Source organism: Patella vulgata, chromosome 6 (genome assembly GCF_932274485.2).
Source record: "Patella vulgata chromosome 6, xgPatVulg1.2, whole genome shotgun sequence".
In the NCBI taxonomy this organism is placed as follows: domain Eukaryota; kingdom Metazoa; phylum Mollusca; class Gastropoda; family Patellidae; genus Patella; species Patella vulgata.
The window spans coordinates 34,602,900-34,620,002 of NC_065884.2; the positions used below are offsets into that span (position 1 = coordinate 34,602,900).

General features: G+C 38.6%; 1 long non-coding RNA gene across 1 annotated transcript in view; it reads left to right on the forward strand.

Moving 5' to 3' along the window:
• The first annotated feature begins 1,678 nt into the window (after positions 1-1,678).
• Positions 1,679-17,103, forward strand: part of LOC130013252 (uncharacterized) — a 72,539-nt gene continuing 57,114 nt past the window's right edge. The window contains exons 1-3 of the long non-coding RNA XR_008788633.1: positions 1,679-1,805; positions 11,865-11,998; positions 15,105-15,155. This is a non-coding gene — a long non-coding RNA (uncharacterized LOC130013252). The remainder of the gene's footprint in view (positions 1,806-11,864; positions 11,999-15,104; positions 15,156-17,103) is intronic.

Genomic DNA, 17,103 nt, shown 5'->3' on the forward strand with positions numbered 1-17,103 from the left:
TATATAAGTTGGGTCAGCCAGGAAACTTTTGTGATACTCACGCAAGCCAGAAAACATATATATTAACCCGGTGAAGAAGCTATTTTTGGAGAGCAGATTCCGCACCTAAATGTAGACCGCGCCTAGCTGTAGCTCTCATATGACACTATAGGTGAATGGGGGTGTCAGTCCGGAATATTTTATGATATCAACAATTATTATTCCGAATCCCAAAAATCGGACCAGACGTTGAAGGCCCTGGTAAGGCTTCGATTCACAATTCCTATTGTGATATGATATATTTATTTTGGTCAATGCCCCCTAGGCCCTTCGTATTTTAATATATGGCTAAGAATTGACTCTCCGGTAGATAATATCGATTTTGGACAAATAGAATCGTTTTTGAAATGGACTCTGTGTATTCTTTATTGTAAAATTATATGCAGGGGTCGCGTTAATGTTGTAGCCTACCGTGATGATGTCTTGCCGTCTGTATCGGAGACCACAGCTGCACACCATTGCTGCTTTTTTAGATGCTCTTGTCCAAGAATGGAACAATTTGCCCCAGACCTTCTTTCAAACATTGGTAAATTCCATGCGACGTCGCTGCACAGCGTGCGTAAGAGCCCGTGGAGGACACACGCGCTACTGACATCTGTGTCGCTGTGTCGTACTTTTGGTTTTGACCCCTCTGACTTTGTACCGTTGATTACAGATTAAACATCCATAAGTGTACAAATGTATTGTTATTGATGTGTTCCCATTTGAATATTATTCACAATAAGAAGCAAAATAAATAAGATATGTTTACAGGATCATTTTGTTATACGAAAAACTAAGTGATGCGTTTTCCATGGCGCTCAGTATATATTACCCATTACAATGTATCCTCTTTAAGGATGTTTCATAAGTATTGCTTTCTATTTTTTTAAATATAAGAATAAGAACCATCGTCGGTGCCAGATCAATTTATTAAGAAAAATACAATTTCTTAAACTAGATCAGTCGTTTATTGATCTTAGTTGTTCATTGAAATGAAATGAAATGAGGTTTAACGTCCTGCTGTTCTGCTCCGAACTGGGCTAATGAAGACGGGTCTACGCCATACAGTGTGCTATGAGGGAAATTTTGCCTGGACAGCGGCACTACGGCCTACTCTTATATGGAATTCCAACTGTAAAGGGATCTTTTACGTGCATTCCAATGTATACATGGAAATCTCGGTTTTTCGTCTCATCCGAACGACTAGACAGCTGTCGTTGTTAGGCCCTCCGTCCTGCATCACTGACACGGGGTACCCACGCTGGAAAATCTGGATGAACTTTCTCGGCCAATGCAGGGATCGAACACCCGACCTCCAGGCTAGCGAGCCAGCGTCTTACCCACTTAGCCATGTTCATTGAAAGTGAAGTTTTCAGTGACATGATTATTACAGAGAATACCTTACGTATATCGAATTACTAATTGCTGTGTCATTCTCTTTGATTTTCTTGAAACGCTTATCGAATTCTTACAAACCTTTCAAATCTGCGAAAATGTAATGACGCGTACCTCTTATGCTACCAGAATCAGAAATCATTTACCTTTCGTTAAAGCTGACATAAAATGCAATTTCAGATAATGTAACAAGATTTATCCTTCAAATTATTTTGTCAAAATGGTATTTAAGTAAAAGCTGCCATTCATTTGTCCTGATTTTGTTTAAAGCAATGTACATTTTATTATTTAGCTTTAGATGCATGTTCTGCAGCAGCTACCCCATGTGTAAACACATTTACTGTTTTACAATCTTCAACAAGTGCTACTGATGTACATCTCATGTGCGGGTATGTCCACAATAATTTATAACCTTAGTTTTAATGATGGACAATGTGGTATATATTTTTTAATGCTATGTATTATATAGTGTTCTATGAATTAACATAATTAAAGGCAGGGACGTGGTGAGTGGGTTTGTTAGATGAAGGGCAGAATTTTGACCTCGATATTGATGGTTAGAAATTTAGTTATCCCTAGTTGTCTGATGTGTCAAAGACCAAGAAGATATCAATAGAAAGTGATGTGAACTCGTACATGGACAACACCCACAGACGATCAATGAGATAACCATGTGTGCCTGTATTCTGCACAACCTCATTCTTCAAAGGTACTCATTGGCGACAACAGATGTTGACAATGAAGATCAAGTAACACACTACCTTCGGCCTGGTTCATGGAGGGACAGTGAGCAGATGGAAGGTCTGAAGTCTTTGTCTGGACGCTTCTACCAGAAAAGCAAATAACTAAGGGAGTACTTATCCTACTACTACTCATCATCAGCTGGTGCATGGCAAGAGAAATTGGTCAACCCCTGAAATGTGTAGAACTTGAGAGTAGTATCAAAACAGATATCAAAACCCAGTGAAGTTGTGAGATAATGTCTCTATAACAATTTATCAATATTTTAATAAACACTGTTCTTTGCCATTCGATTCATGTGTTGTTAATACCTATTTAGTTCAAAGTGTGTGAACATTATCTGGTCTCGTTGCAATAGGGTCATTGTATACATTTGTTATTGAAAGGTAGATTACAATACTGTTATTTCTCACAGAGATAATATATGATTATATATATTTGATAACAAGAACAAAGTCCAGTAAAAAGTAATAAAACTTTTATTAAAATAACATACAAAATAAAATCAAACTGCAAACTCAACAGTTTTCATAATACGAAATTAAGAAATAGCACCAAGTAAATAAGACTGAACACAAACAGAGCATTCTGAAATGAGATGGAAATCACATGAACCTGGTTATTTATACAAAACGTTGTGAAAACGTGGAGGCCTCTGATTGGTGCGGCGTCTGTGAGTGAAGAAAACCTGCCAATGAGTATATGAGAGTAAACTATGAGCACCAGTGAGTAAATTATAGGGGCGGGAAGAATTCCTGACCACTGGCAGATACCTACATCAACCCATGAGCACCATTGCTGATCTTCTCGTACCAGTGATGAATCTTGCGCACCAATGCGTGACAGTTCGTGACATATTTTCCATTGACACTTGCACGCACCGGGTACGCATAGTTTGCGAAAATGGCACGCCCTGGAGTGCGTGGCATGAGCTTGGACAAATCCAAGGTTTTGGGCAATAAATAATAATAATATAATAATGAGGTTTTATATAGCGTCTACTCCATGTTAACACATGCTCAAAACGCTTTTTGTAATGGCTCTACTGGTAAAACTGTCGAAACAGGAAAGTCTTTAGTGCGGATTTAAATTGATTAAAAGTTTGTTGATTCTTGATCTGTTGTGGAAGTTCGTTCCATAATCCAGGACCAGCTGAACTGAAAGACCTATACCCATATGACTTTAAATTATATCTTGGAACAACTAGTGACTGTTTATTTTGAGAGCGAAGTGATCTAATAGGGCTGTAGTCATATAAGAGTTCAGATAAGTATTGAGGAGCTGCATTATTGCGACATTTATACAATAATGTTAGTGTTTGTATTTGACTCGCGCCTCAGCAGGTAACCAGTGTAAAGAAGCCAGCACATTCTGGATGTGATCAAACTTATGTGTCCTTGTTATTATTCGGGCTGCAGTATTAAGAACCTTTTGGATCTTGGCTAGAAGTGCTTGTGGGATTCCACAGAGTAAACTATTACAATAATCAATCCTTGATAAAATCAGTGATCTCACAAGTAGTTTACAAGCGTCAGCAGTGAGATAGTTTCTGATGTTGCATATACAGCGTAGATGATAGTAGCATGTACGGCATACCTGAGCGTCCATTGTCAGAGAAGGATCAAATATCACTCCAAGGTTTCGAACATTTTTGGAGAAATGTATTTCTGAATTACCAATGGTGATTTTAAGATCAGGTAGTAACTTGAGTTGTTGTGATGAACCTACTAAAAGAGCCTCTGTTTTATCGTCGTTCAATTTTAGTTTGATCGCTTTCATCCACTGTTTAACTGCCAGCGAACAGTCAGTAGTTTTTTGTAAGGCATTTCTGATTAGCATAGGACTAGACACACCAATGAGTTGAGTATCATAGCCATCGATCACAGACCCTAAAGCGGTTGTATAAAGAACAAAGAAAATGGGTCCTAAAACACGGCCTTGCGGTACGCCACAGTCAAGTTTAAACGGTAGAGATTTAGCCTCACCAAGTAGAACTGTTTGATGTCTATTACTAAGATATGATGTGATCCATAAAAGCGGTGTACCGGAAATCCAAAACTGGTTTTTAAGTCTATTGTATAGAATCTGATGGTCCACAGTGTCGAACGCTGCAGATAAATCCAAAAGAGTCAAAGATGCTACATTCCCTGTATCCACTGCACACTGTAGGTCGTTGAGGACCCTCAACACAGTGGTCTCAGTGCCATGGTGGGGTCTGTAAGCAGACTGAAACTTATCCAACAACTCATATTTCGAAATATAGGATTGAAGACGAAGATTGACAGCTCTTTCCACAATTTTGGAAAGGAATGACAGGCTGGATACAGGTCTATAGTTTTTGAAAATATTGGGATCAAGAGACTCCTTTTTTATTAGTGGTCTCACCACCGCCTGTTTAAACACCGATGGGAAACATCCAGTACTTAAACTTAAGTTGACTAATAAAGTAATAACAGGAAGCAGAATGTCTAGAAGTTGAATGAGTAGCTTGGACGGTATCGGATCAAGTGGACATGTCGTTTTGTTGGCGGATTTGATGATCTTTAAAATGTCATTCTGACTAAAACTCTCAAACTCGTTGAGTGACACGACACCAGTCAAGTTCACGGGTGTACACGTATTTGTATCACTAAGGACTCCATGATCAGTAAACTCCTTTCTAATTTTGTCAATCTTCGAGGCAGAGAAAGAGTTTGCCAATTTCTCGCAATCCTCTGAATGTGGCTGAGTGGCTGTGGATTTGGTACCAAGCAATGATTTCATGAAGGAATGACACTTATCAATAGAGTTGACATCTTCAGTCAGTTTTTCAAGACAGTAGCGTGACTTAGCCTCTCTGATAGTTTTAGATACTCTGGCTCTTTCATCGTTATATAATTGCCGATGTACCTCAAGATGAGTAGACCTCCATTTCCGTTCAGCCAAACGACGACTTTTCTTTGCATCGCTTACCTCGGTGTTATACCAGTTAATACCAGGTCGAGGTATAATCTGTCTTGTAACGACAGGATGGTGAGCAGCGTCGTGTTGTACAGGACAGCAAGGTCCTCTGGATCTTGAGGAGGGTTACAAACTAGGTCAGATGGAGCAAGGTCAGCGCGGAAAGAATGGGACGCATAGTTTACGACTGTTTCCCGCGATGGTACGCATAGTTTCCGTCTTGGTACGAACTTTAGCGTACCACGATTGCGTGAAAGTGTCAATGGGGCATATCCCTATAGATACTTAGCGTTCCGATTCAGAGTTATGCCCCATTGACACTTTCACGCAATCGTGACAGTGCCGACCCAAAACCTTGGATTTGTCCAAGCTCATGCCACGCAATCCAGGGCGTACCATTTTCGTAAACTATGCGTACCCGGTGCGTAAAAGTGTCAATGGAAATTATGTCACGCACTGTCACGCACTGAGGGGTACTCAATGTCACGCATTGGTGCGCAAGGTTCATCACTGGTACGACAAGATCGGCAATGGTGCTCATGGGTTGATGTAGGTATCTGCCAGTGGTCAGGAATTCTTCCCGCCACTTGACGTGTGTCACTCATTGGTGCTCACAGTTTACTCATTGATCCTCACAGTCTACTCACTGGTGCTCATAATTTACTCACTGGTGCGCATAGTTTACTCTCATATACTCATTGGCAGGTTTGCTTCACTCACAGACGCCGCACCAGCTGATGATGAGTAGTAGTAGGATAAGTACTCCCCTGTGGGTGTTGTTGCATGGTAGTAGAGAAACACCTGAACCTGAAAGGATAATATAAAATATATAGTAATTACAGATTCAAAGCTATTACAAAGCTATACAAGGTTATAAAACATATCAACATGCTTACCTTTGAGACAAGATCCCAAATGCATTCTCTACAACACGCCGAGCACGAGACAACCGGTAGCTGTCAATGAGCTCCCTTTGATCCAATGAACGGTGTGAGTAGGGTTTCATGAGCCATGTTTTCAGTGCAAAGGCGTCGTCGGCAACAAAGTGGTAGGGGACAGGCCTGTCATCATTGGGTAGGGACGCGGGTGGAGGCAGTATGGCCCTCTTGTTCTCAACAGCTTCATGTAACGTACAGTTGCTTCATGTTCCACCATCAGAAGCTCCACCTTCCGTTCCAACATCAAGGTACAGAAATTGGTACCCAGCATCAAGCACTGCAAGAATCACGATGCTATGAAAGTTCTTGTAGTTAAATTAGAAGGATCCGCCCGAGGGGGGGTTCTTCATAGCAACATGCTTGCCGTCAACGGCTCCAGGACAGTTGTGGTAATTTCATCTGCTACTAAAACCTTCAGCAATAGTCTTCCACTGGTCTTCTGTTCTAGGACAAACTATTACTTCTGGCTTGTAGGCCTTGACGATAGCTTTACATACTTCTGGTAGAAACTTGCATATAGTGCTAAGTTCAACTCTGAAATTGTATTGGAGACTTGCATAGGAATCGCCACTGGCTAAGAAGCGGAGTGTGATTGCCAACTTCAAGAGGTTCTCTCATAAATGTTTTATTCGTCTTCAGGTGTGGGGTCAACTTTTCAATCATCTCTTGAAACAGTTCGGGGGTGATATGTAGGAAGTTCCGGTAACCTCTGCGATCTTCCTTGTGTAGTTCCGACAATAACTGGTCATAATGGCCAATATGTTGTCTCCTTGTCAACCATTGCCCCACCCAGAGTCTCCTGACTTTTCTTTTCTTGCTGCAGGCAGACGTTCTGTCGGTGTCAGGTTTTGATTGTAGAACAATATTTCTAGGAAGATTAAAGCATAAAATAGTTATCATAAATGCATATAAAGAGACTCTAAAAAGGAATACCATAGGGACACCGGAAAATAGGACAGCTAGTGTATATGTTAAAGAGGATTACAGCGAAAGGGTCAGAAATTGCAGGAAGAAACTGGGAGCTTTTTTAATGAAAATAAAAGACGAAAATCCTCACGAGAAGGTATCTTTAAGCTATGACAAACTGATCTAACTTAACCGAGCCTTTGTTTACAATGAAGAACTGAACAGTATTCTGGCTTGTGATGGGAAAGGTGTTCCGCATGAGCTCACCATTGAACAATAGGGGTGTGGCCAAGGCCTGAGTAGTACATCATTTATTAACACTTTTTCACTATTTTCACTAAACATTAACGGTCTTAAAAGGCATGTTAATGAGAATTTTGTACATATGTTATCGCAATGCGATGTAATTAATTTGTCAGAAACATGGTGTAAGCACTTAACTGAGTTCACAAGCCTATTACCAAATCATGAAGCATTCTCACTTGTCAGAGAATACAGGGGTAAAGGTAGATTATCAGGGGGGATTATTGTATATATAAGGAGAAACCCATTGTTCATTTATTCAATCGAATAGAACATAATTTAGATAACGGTATCTATCTTATAGCTAAAACCCCAATAAATGTTACTCTATTCTGTTTTGTCTATATACCACCCGAATCTTCCGTGTATACTAATCCCAACGAGCCAAATGGAATTGTGAACTTAGAGAACAACTTGTTGTCCATAAAATCAAAATATTCGTTCAATGATATAATAATAGCCGGTGATCTTAATTCTAGAGTAGGTTCAGAACAAGACTTTATATTGGACGATTCTGTTGATTATTTATGCTGTAAAGATAATTATGATGTAAATACATTTGATATTATCAGAAAGTCTAAAGACACAGTCGTAAACAAATATGGCATCTCGCTTTTAAATATGTGTCGCGCGTTTGATATTCACATTCTCAAAGGCAGAGCTGGTATGGATAAAGAGGGTAATTTCACATTTATATGCCATAATGAGGAAAGTGTAATTGACTTTGTGATAGTCTCAAATACAATCTATGAACGTATCACCAAATTTGAAATCATGTCCTTTTGTGAATCTGATCATTTCCCAACCCTTTGTGAATTAACCTACAGCACCCACACGATTGATTATGCCATTTCAGAAGAACAGGTTGTCGTTCACAAGAAATTCCGATGAAACAATTCCAAAAAATCTACATTCCTCCAAGCTTTGTCAAACAATGAAAATGATTCCAGACTATTACAAATTCAGTCAAAACTTGGCGATAGCCACATTGATGAGGCGGTAACTAATCTTACCGAAATTTTACAGGATGCAGCAGACTCAATGCAGACCAAACATACGAGTGTCACAAATTCTAAAACTCAACCACATTGGTGGAATCACGAGTGTGATGTTCTAAAGACAGAGAAATACAAGCTTTTAGACATTTTTAGAATTACCAACTCCACAGGTGATCTAAACAATTACAAAAAAGCTAAAAGTAAGTTTAAGTTAGCTTGTTCGACTAGAAAGAATCAACATGAAGTACACAACCCATCACCTATAATCCCGACTAACACTAATGAATTATGGGCAAGCGTTAGGAATTACGTTAAGTCAAGTAACATCAAACCTAGCATAACATCTGCAGATTGGTTTTCTCATTTTGAACGATTACTGAATTCCAACAAATTTAAAACTGATGAATCTCTCGATGAGCTTGCTAAAAAGACGATTGCTGAACACATACCTGTCTTTGACGAGCTTCTGGACTCCGAAATTGGTGTCTCTGGGATACGAAAAGCAACAACTGAACTCAAATCAGGAAAAGCATCTGGACCAGATGGTATACTAAACGAGATGATCAAATGTGCTTTAGAAATTTTGCTACCGACCCTATTATTACTGTTTAATCAAATCTTACAATCTGGCCAATTTCCGATAAGCTGGGGGAGAGGCAGTTATTCAGCCTATTAATAAATCGGGAAGTATTCATGATCCTGGAAATTATCGTGGCATATCTCTTTTATCTGTGATAGGTAAACTTTTTACGAAAATATTAAATACAAGATTAACGAACTGGTGCCTAATTAACGATAAATTATTTGAGGAGCAAAGTGGATATAGAAAAGGGTATAGCACGGTTGACCAAATCTTCACTCTACAAGGTCTTATACAAAAGTACGTCACGAAACCTCGAGGTCGTCTGTATGCCATATATGTTGACTTTTCCAGAGCTTATGATGGAATACAGCACCATAGATTGCAATATGTGCTACTTAAAAACGGCATTAATGGAAAATTGTTCTGTGTCATCAAATCAATGTACCAACAGCTAAAATCATGTATACGAATTGATAAAACTAGAGTCACGGAGTTCTTTAAGTGTAATATTGGTATTAAACAAGGGTGCATGATTAGTCCTTTATTATTCACTTTATTTTGAAATGAATTAGTCGAAAAGTTACGTGTTAGGATGCCAAGGTGTTTTTGTAAACCAATCTATTGACAATATAATATCACTATTATATGCAGATGATATCGCTGCTGTAGCAGATACTGTGGCAAGACTTCAGTTTCAAATTGATTGCATACATAATTTCTGTATAGAATACGGAATTAAAATTAATCCTAATAAAACTAGAATAATTGTGTTCAGACGTGGAGGGGTTATAAAGTCGTACGAACGTTGGTATCTCGAAGGTAAACAAATACAATGTGTCAATCATTATAAATACCTGGGTATCTTCTTTACTCCGAAAATATGTTGGATTCTCGCGACTAACACCCTCGTGCAACAGGCTAGAAAAGCAACGAATATGCTTTATGTTACATTGTTAAATGTGACATTGGTGTAAAACAAGCCTTGTTTTTATTTGACCGAATGATACTACCGATTTTGAGTTATGGTTCATGAGTTATCATAAGATCGACTCCATTGAAAAACTTCATTTAAAATTCCTAAAATCCATCCTGGGTGTAAATTCAGGTGTCTGTAATGCAGCAGTATACGGTGAAACTGGACGATTACCTCTTTATGTACATTATCTGTGTAGTTGTGTCAAATATTGGCTAAAGGTGCTGCATTTACCGGACTCCAGATATCCAAAAGCAGTTTATGATATGCTATATAAGCTAGATCAAGCTGGAAGGTCAACTTGGGCTACACAGGTTAAAAAACTTCTTCATGAATACGGATTTGGATATATATGGAATCAACAGGGTGTATGTCAGTGGTTTCTTATCATCATTTAAACAGAGATTGTCTGATTGTGCTCGTCAAGAATGGGCCAGTGAAATTGGAAGAAAATCGAAACTTGATAATTACAGATTATTCAAATATGATTTACTCTATGAAAATTATTTATCTGAATTGATAATTTATAAATATAGGAGATCTTTAACGAGATTTAGGTGCTCAAACCATGACTTAGCCATTGAAACGGGGCGCTGGGGCAATATAGCCAGGGAAAACAGAATATGTAAATATTGCCAGGTAAATCTCAATATATCTGTAATAGAAGATGAAGTCCATGTTATTGTTGAATGTCCTTATTACGATAATTTTAGATCAAATTTACTCCCAAATATTCAAAATCAGAAACTTTATAAAACGAGTAAGAGTATTTTTATAAACATCATGACAAATAGGAATATATGTAAAAACTTAGCTATGTTTACTCACAATGTTTCCTTGTATCGTAAAAATTTATAAATCAAATGAATTATGTATAATACGGTGATTCTGCTATTTATTTTATAACCTATCTTGTTGTTTTGTTATAGGTTAATATTTATCATTATGTTGTTCACTCTACACATTGCACGGTTAATTATTTGATATTGTATATTTTACCAAATGTATTTAGATGTACTATGGGCCGGAGGCCTAGATTACTGAAATAAAAATAATAATAAAAAAATAATAATTTCCTTCACTTTCATCTTCTTCCAAAAGTAGTAGACCAGCAGCTGCTGTAAGATGTACGTTTTGCAAAGTAAGGTTCCTTTCTTCAAGGTCTCTGGAGTTCATCATTTTGAAGAGTTGCCGACGGAATGCACCATATCCCAATATATTTCCTTTATATTTCTATGAAGCGTGCCAGTGCGTGCCACAAAATGACTCACAAAATGGTCACGCATGCTTAAAACTGAGTACACTAGCGTAACCAATACCTGACAGTACAGGAACTGGCGTATCATAACGCAAGTGCGCGGTCACCTGCGCAAACTGTGCGAAAACTATCCGCAGATATTGCGTACTGTAAAGGGACAATGATGGACGATGCGAGACACATGAGAGACAACTAACATGGTACGAATGCGCAGCAGTGCGGACAGATTTTGCATACTATGAGCAAAGGTTGGTCAGCAACGGCACGAACTATTTGATTGACAGGTGATATCCATCCGTATTGGTAAGCATTAATGATTGCCATTGCGAATTCAAAATGCGTGAAAGTGTCAATGGGCCGAAAATCACGTGAATGTGATAAGATTTTATCGTTTTTAAGTGGTTCATTTTAAATTTGGTATGAGGCACTGGGCTCAGAGATTTTCAGCATTCTATGACCTTCTCTTCCAGAGACATATTATATGTCTGGAAAAGCTTGTGGTCAACATCCAAGTTTTCTTTTCTGTAAAGCTACTGTCTACGGTTTTATTTTGTGTTTGAAACATGGCTGCTGTGTCGTCGTATTTAAAAGCTTCCCGCTGCTATCTTAATGTAATTTAGACGAACATGCTTTTTGGTAAGACTTTTTATCTGTATATTATGAAAGTCTGTAGCCCTACTTGTCTTTAACCTAACCCTTAATATACGTATGTCTTTAACCTAACCCTTAATATATGTATTTGATTATGCAATATCTGGTGTATTCACTTTTACACGCTGACTGGAATATAAATATGATTTCTTTGTAGTGCCGTTGATACTTTATTAGTATGCATTGACACCACAACTTCATTTTGCAACGCAAGTGCAGCAGAACAGCTGAAGTCAACAATCACAACGCTGGTGGAAGAGTACAAAAAAGATCCATTCAACTGTAACCAGTGTACGTATAGTCGGGCAGAACTATGGTAGAACCTGGAAATTGTATACAAAGTTTTTTTTATGGTGTCCTCTTTCAGAATCTGCCGGGTGAACCTCGGTCACCCTTGAGCGTTTTGAGAAATTCAAGATGGCGTCCAATACGGCCGCCACATCAAATAATCCCCAATAGCTACCATAGTTAGGGTGACCCACCATAAATAAATATCTCGACAATTTCGCCACAATATTTATATATATGCCAAGCCTCAAATCAGTTTCACACAATTATAGTCACTAAATAAACGATCATGTTGTACTTAATAAGCTATGACCATTAATCATCTATAAATAATAGACTGAAAACTGGTTCCATGTGTCGTCCATAACATCCAGACACTTTTGAGTAAAAGATAGGTTACGTGCCCTTGTTTTGAAATTAGTCTCGCTTAACCAGTCTATCGACCATTCTAGGGCTGATTGACAGGTCGGGATAATCCAGACTACTTTTTTACGAAACATAACAGAAAGCTAGAACAAGAAATTGAATTTAGAAATGAGCACGTTAGCTAGCTCAACAATTGTTTTAAGAAGCTTGTAAAAGTAAAATGAAACTACTGCTAGTATCATGTTCCTGTCTAACCCGAGTGTTTCTGAGATATTATTTGTACTAAACCAAAAGATGCCGCTCTTAACGGTACAGTTAATGATAAAGCGATTTAAAAAATGAAACGAACGTAATTTCTAAATCTGCTGTAATAACCAAGAAGCTTAATTTTACTGCTATTCAAAATCGTCAACAATAATTTTTTTACGGTTGTAATAGTTGATAGATTTGTAGAGAATTGCACGGGCCATGGCTATTTATAGTATCATACTGTCAGAAAGTTGGCCTCGACACGGCGAATGTGCCCGCTTCAGTGGTAGTCTCGAACTATCAGCGGTTGACTGTATTTCTGTAGGTGCGTGGGTCACACTACCATAGTATTTATTTTAGGATGATAATTTTGGTTTCTGAGGTTAAGGAATACACTAAAATCATTTATTATGTTGTGTGGTGATTAGATGATAGTAAAATCAAACATGCCAGACAATATGCCCCTTTAACTCGTTAGCAGCGGTTGAGGGCGATTATTTCACCGTACCAAACTATATCTAGAGACAAACTATATATTTCTGGTCATAGGAGCGTATGAGGGATATGATAACACCACATTACACCCCTATCAGGGGCTCCAGGGCCACATGTGTCGGTACTGAAAAGGGAGACACAAGCTGTTTATTGAAAATTTAAAAAAACAAATTCTACCCGCAAAACAGAAACATAACCACCACAAAACTAGGTAATATCCAGTTTAATCGTTTAGTCGTGTTTCTGGCTGCAACCTGTGACAGCACAAGCGCAAAATATTGTATATTCTAAGCCATCCCTACCTAGTGCAGCTACAAGCACACGTACTACATGAGCTGCCACTCTTGTATCCACATCTGATGAGCCACATGGCAGACTCCGTCCGGAGCAAGTTTACCGGTTGTAATGTTTTCAATTTAGTGTCCTTCTCCCAGCAATACAGTTCCGGATTAAGTTTAGGTGGATTCCGATCTTCCAGTGAATGCCACTCAATAGCTTTGCGATTACATATTTTTACGTTCGCTACACATGCATAATTCGTTGGAGCTAGACTACATTGTTTAGGTGGAGATGGTGTCGATACATTTCCAGTTTGGGATGTCTATACCCCCAGTGTGTTCCAGTCATCGATTTCCAAAAGCCCGGTCCATATCAAGCTTACAGTGAAATCGCCAATCGAGGAAAGAACAATCGTTGACATTGGTCAAACTACGAAGAAACACATTTCAATTATCATTGAAATCCTGCCAGCTCATGCTCTTACTGGATGTGACACGATTACATGCGGCTACGCCGTGGGGAAAGGAACAGCTTTGAAAGTGGTTAGAGCTTGATTGTATTCTCTCTCACTCGTCGGGGTAATAGACACGCCAATAGAATCATTGCTTACACAGACCACTGTATTTATGTCAGCTTGTTATGGACATGGTTCTAGAAATATGTGTCTGAAACACGCTGGAGGGTGTGGACATTTAAAACTGGAAATGTATCATCATTATTCCCCACCCAAACCATGTAATCTTGCTCAACGATTGATACATTTGCAGAGAAAGTAAAAAGAGCTCATCACCAAGCTATTGTGTGGCGTTCACTGGAAGATCGGAATCCACCGGAACTTGATCTGGAACAGTATTGCCTGGAGAAGGATACCAAATTGAGAACATACAACCGGCCAATTTGCTCCGGAATCTGCCATATGTAGATGCAAGAGTGACAGCTCATGTAGTACTTGTGCCTGTAGCAGCAATATGGATGACTTAGAATATACAGTATTTTGCGCTTGTGTTATCTCAGGTTGCAGCCACAAACACGACTAAGGGATTAAACTGGATATTACCTAGTTTTGGGGAGGTTATGTTCCTGTTTTGCGGGTAGAATTTGTTTTTTTAAATTTTCAACAATCAGCTTGTGTGTCCCTTTTGAGTCCCGACCCATGTGGCCCTGGAGCCCCTGATAGACATGTATATGGTGTTATCGTATCACTTCCATGCACCTATATTCAGAAATATATTATTTGTCTCTAGATATAGTTTGTTTTGGTGAAATAATGGCCCTCAAAGGCCGCTAACAAGTTAAAGGGTCATATTGTCTGGCATTTTGAATATTGCCATCATCTAATCACCCCACAACATAATGAACGATTTCAGTGTATTCCTTGACCCCAGAAATCTACGGTTAGACATCAAAATTATCATCCTAGAATACATACTATGGGAGCTATAGGATGGGATTTGATGTGGCGGCCGTCTTGGACGCCATCTTGAATTTTTCAAAACGCTCAAGTATGACCGAGGTTCACCCGGCAGATTATATAAGAGGACACCCTAGGCTACTAAAATCAATCATAAAAAAAAACTTTGTATACAATTTCCAGGTTGATTTGAAATATTCGGTTTGGTGACCGGACTACTATATAGGCTTTCTTGATAAGAGTTCTCTTCAGCTAAAAGCAGATTCTTTAATTTATAGATTGTTTAATTAATACATTTCTGCTTTACAGTCAAAACTACTACACCGGTGACTTCGACGTCATATCCTTTACTTCCAACTGGTAAGTTGATTTTATTTATCTCATTCACAAGCATGTTTAGTTTTAATTTTATCTCCAGTTTTATACGCCCGTATTTCAGTCTGGGCGCGTTATGCCATAGAATCAGTTTAGGAGCTGGCCCTGCAGTATGTTACGAAAATAGCATCTTTAGCAAACCATATTTCATTTAACACCATATTTAGACCCTATCATGAGCATTTATATCTGCTCAAGACTAAAGTTATTCCATCATTCGGTATTCGCATACAACCCCTTTTGTCTGAGGCTGGTATGAACCTTGAAAGTATTGCGATGCGAACATCCCTTACTTTAGGACTCCACCGTGGGCTATATCTCCTCCAAAGATCGTTTTCGATTTTACGCAACATAAAAAGAGAGATACTAGCTCCATGGCGATTTCGAGAGCTACATAAGGTCTAAATATGGTGATTAGGCTCTAATTTATACAGATGGATCGAAAGCTGGTGATCGGGTAGCTACGGCTACCGTGACACCATTGGCGACCATTTCCCTTCGACTTCCACCTGCTGCTTCCATCTTTTCAGCTGAGCTTCAGGCCATTTTTCAAGCCTTGAATTCATTCAGTCTTCATCACAAGTAAAACACATATTTTCGGATTTTTTGTCCTCTTTACAAGCAATTAATAACTAACAGCTTGATCACCCATTAAAAGCAGACATTTCTTGTCTGCTTTTATCTTACGAGTTAATCAGCAAGGACATTGTTCTTTGCTGGCTCCCCAGTCATATGGATATCAAAGGGAATGATCAAGCAGACTCGGCTGTCAAGTCTGCTTTAGATCTTCCCATATCCGAATTTTTAACACCATTCACCGATTTTTAATCATATATAAATCAATTTGTAACATGGACGGGAAATCTTCCTTTGTTCTTTTCGTTGATTAACTAGACATGTTCAATGTTATTGCTCTCTTTTGCTGGTTTACACTAGTTTTAGTAGAAATCATATAGAGAAGTGGGGTGGGTTTTCTGTGCAATAACAAAAGGCATGTTGATCAGGTGTCAATGTTACAAGTCATTTATAGCACGCTTCATTCATTCATTCGAAAGCCGTAAATATAACTTATATTCGGCCGATGGCAACGGTATTGGGATCTTGCAGACACAAATAAACTTCATCCCATCAAGCCTCTCTAAGATGACTGGCCAAGCTTCTATAGTACGAGCAGGAGAGATGAAGTTGTCTTGTGTCGCTCTCGCATAGGTCATACGTTTTTAACTCACATTTTCATCTTTAAGAGAGAGCCTTAACCAGCATGTGAACACTGTCATGTTCCTATGACAGTGAAGCCCATTTTGATTTAGTTGGAAGCATCTCAAACATAGAAGATCAAAGTATTACCGTTGCCAGTCACTACATCAGTTGTTTGCCCAGCCGGTTCTATATTGTAAAGCGCTAGATTTTTAAAAAGAAACAAATTTTTATAGAAAATTTTTTGTGTATTTAGCTGATTTTCGCTTTCATGTTTTAAATATATATACATAAAGTTTGTGATATTTTTATATATATATATATAAAACGAATGATATCAACTTAGCTAAAACCTCTCCTTTTTTGATTGCTAAAAGCTGGTGAGCCCAAAAGCGTAAAAAAATGGGAAATGGTACTCTGTTAGTGGAATGTGCTAAAGAATCACATGCTACTTCATTATTAAAATCAAAAACATTCCGATCAAAGTTGCACCGCACAGCTTTCTTAATTCTTCAAGAGGTGTTATTCGGTCTCAGGATTTAGAAGGCAGCTGTGAGGAAGAGATGCTTGAAAATCTCGCCTCACAAGGTGTTACATACGTCAAACGTATTTCCATCCGACATAATGGGAATATTATCCAAACCAACACCTATATCCTGACCTTTTATAAACCAGATCTTCCTAGGATGATCAAAGCTCGTTTTCTTGCCGTACCAGTTACCCCTTACATCTCAAA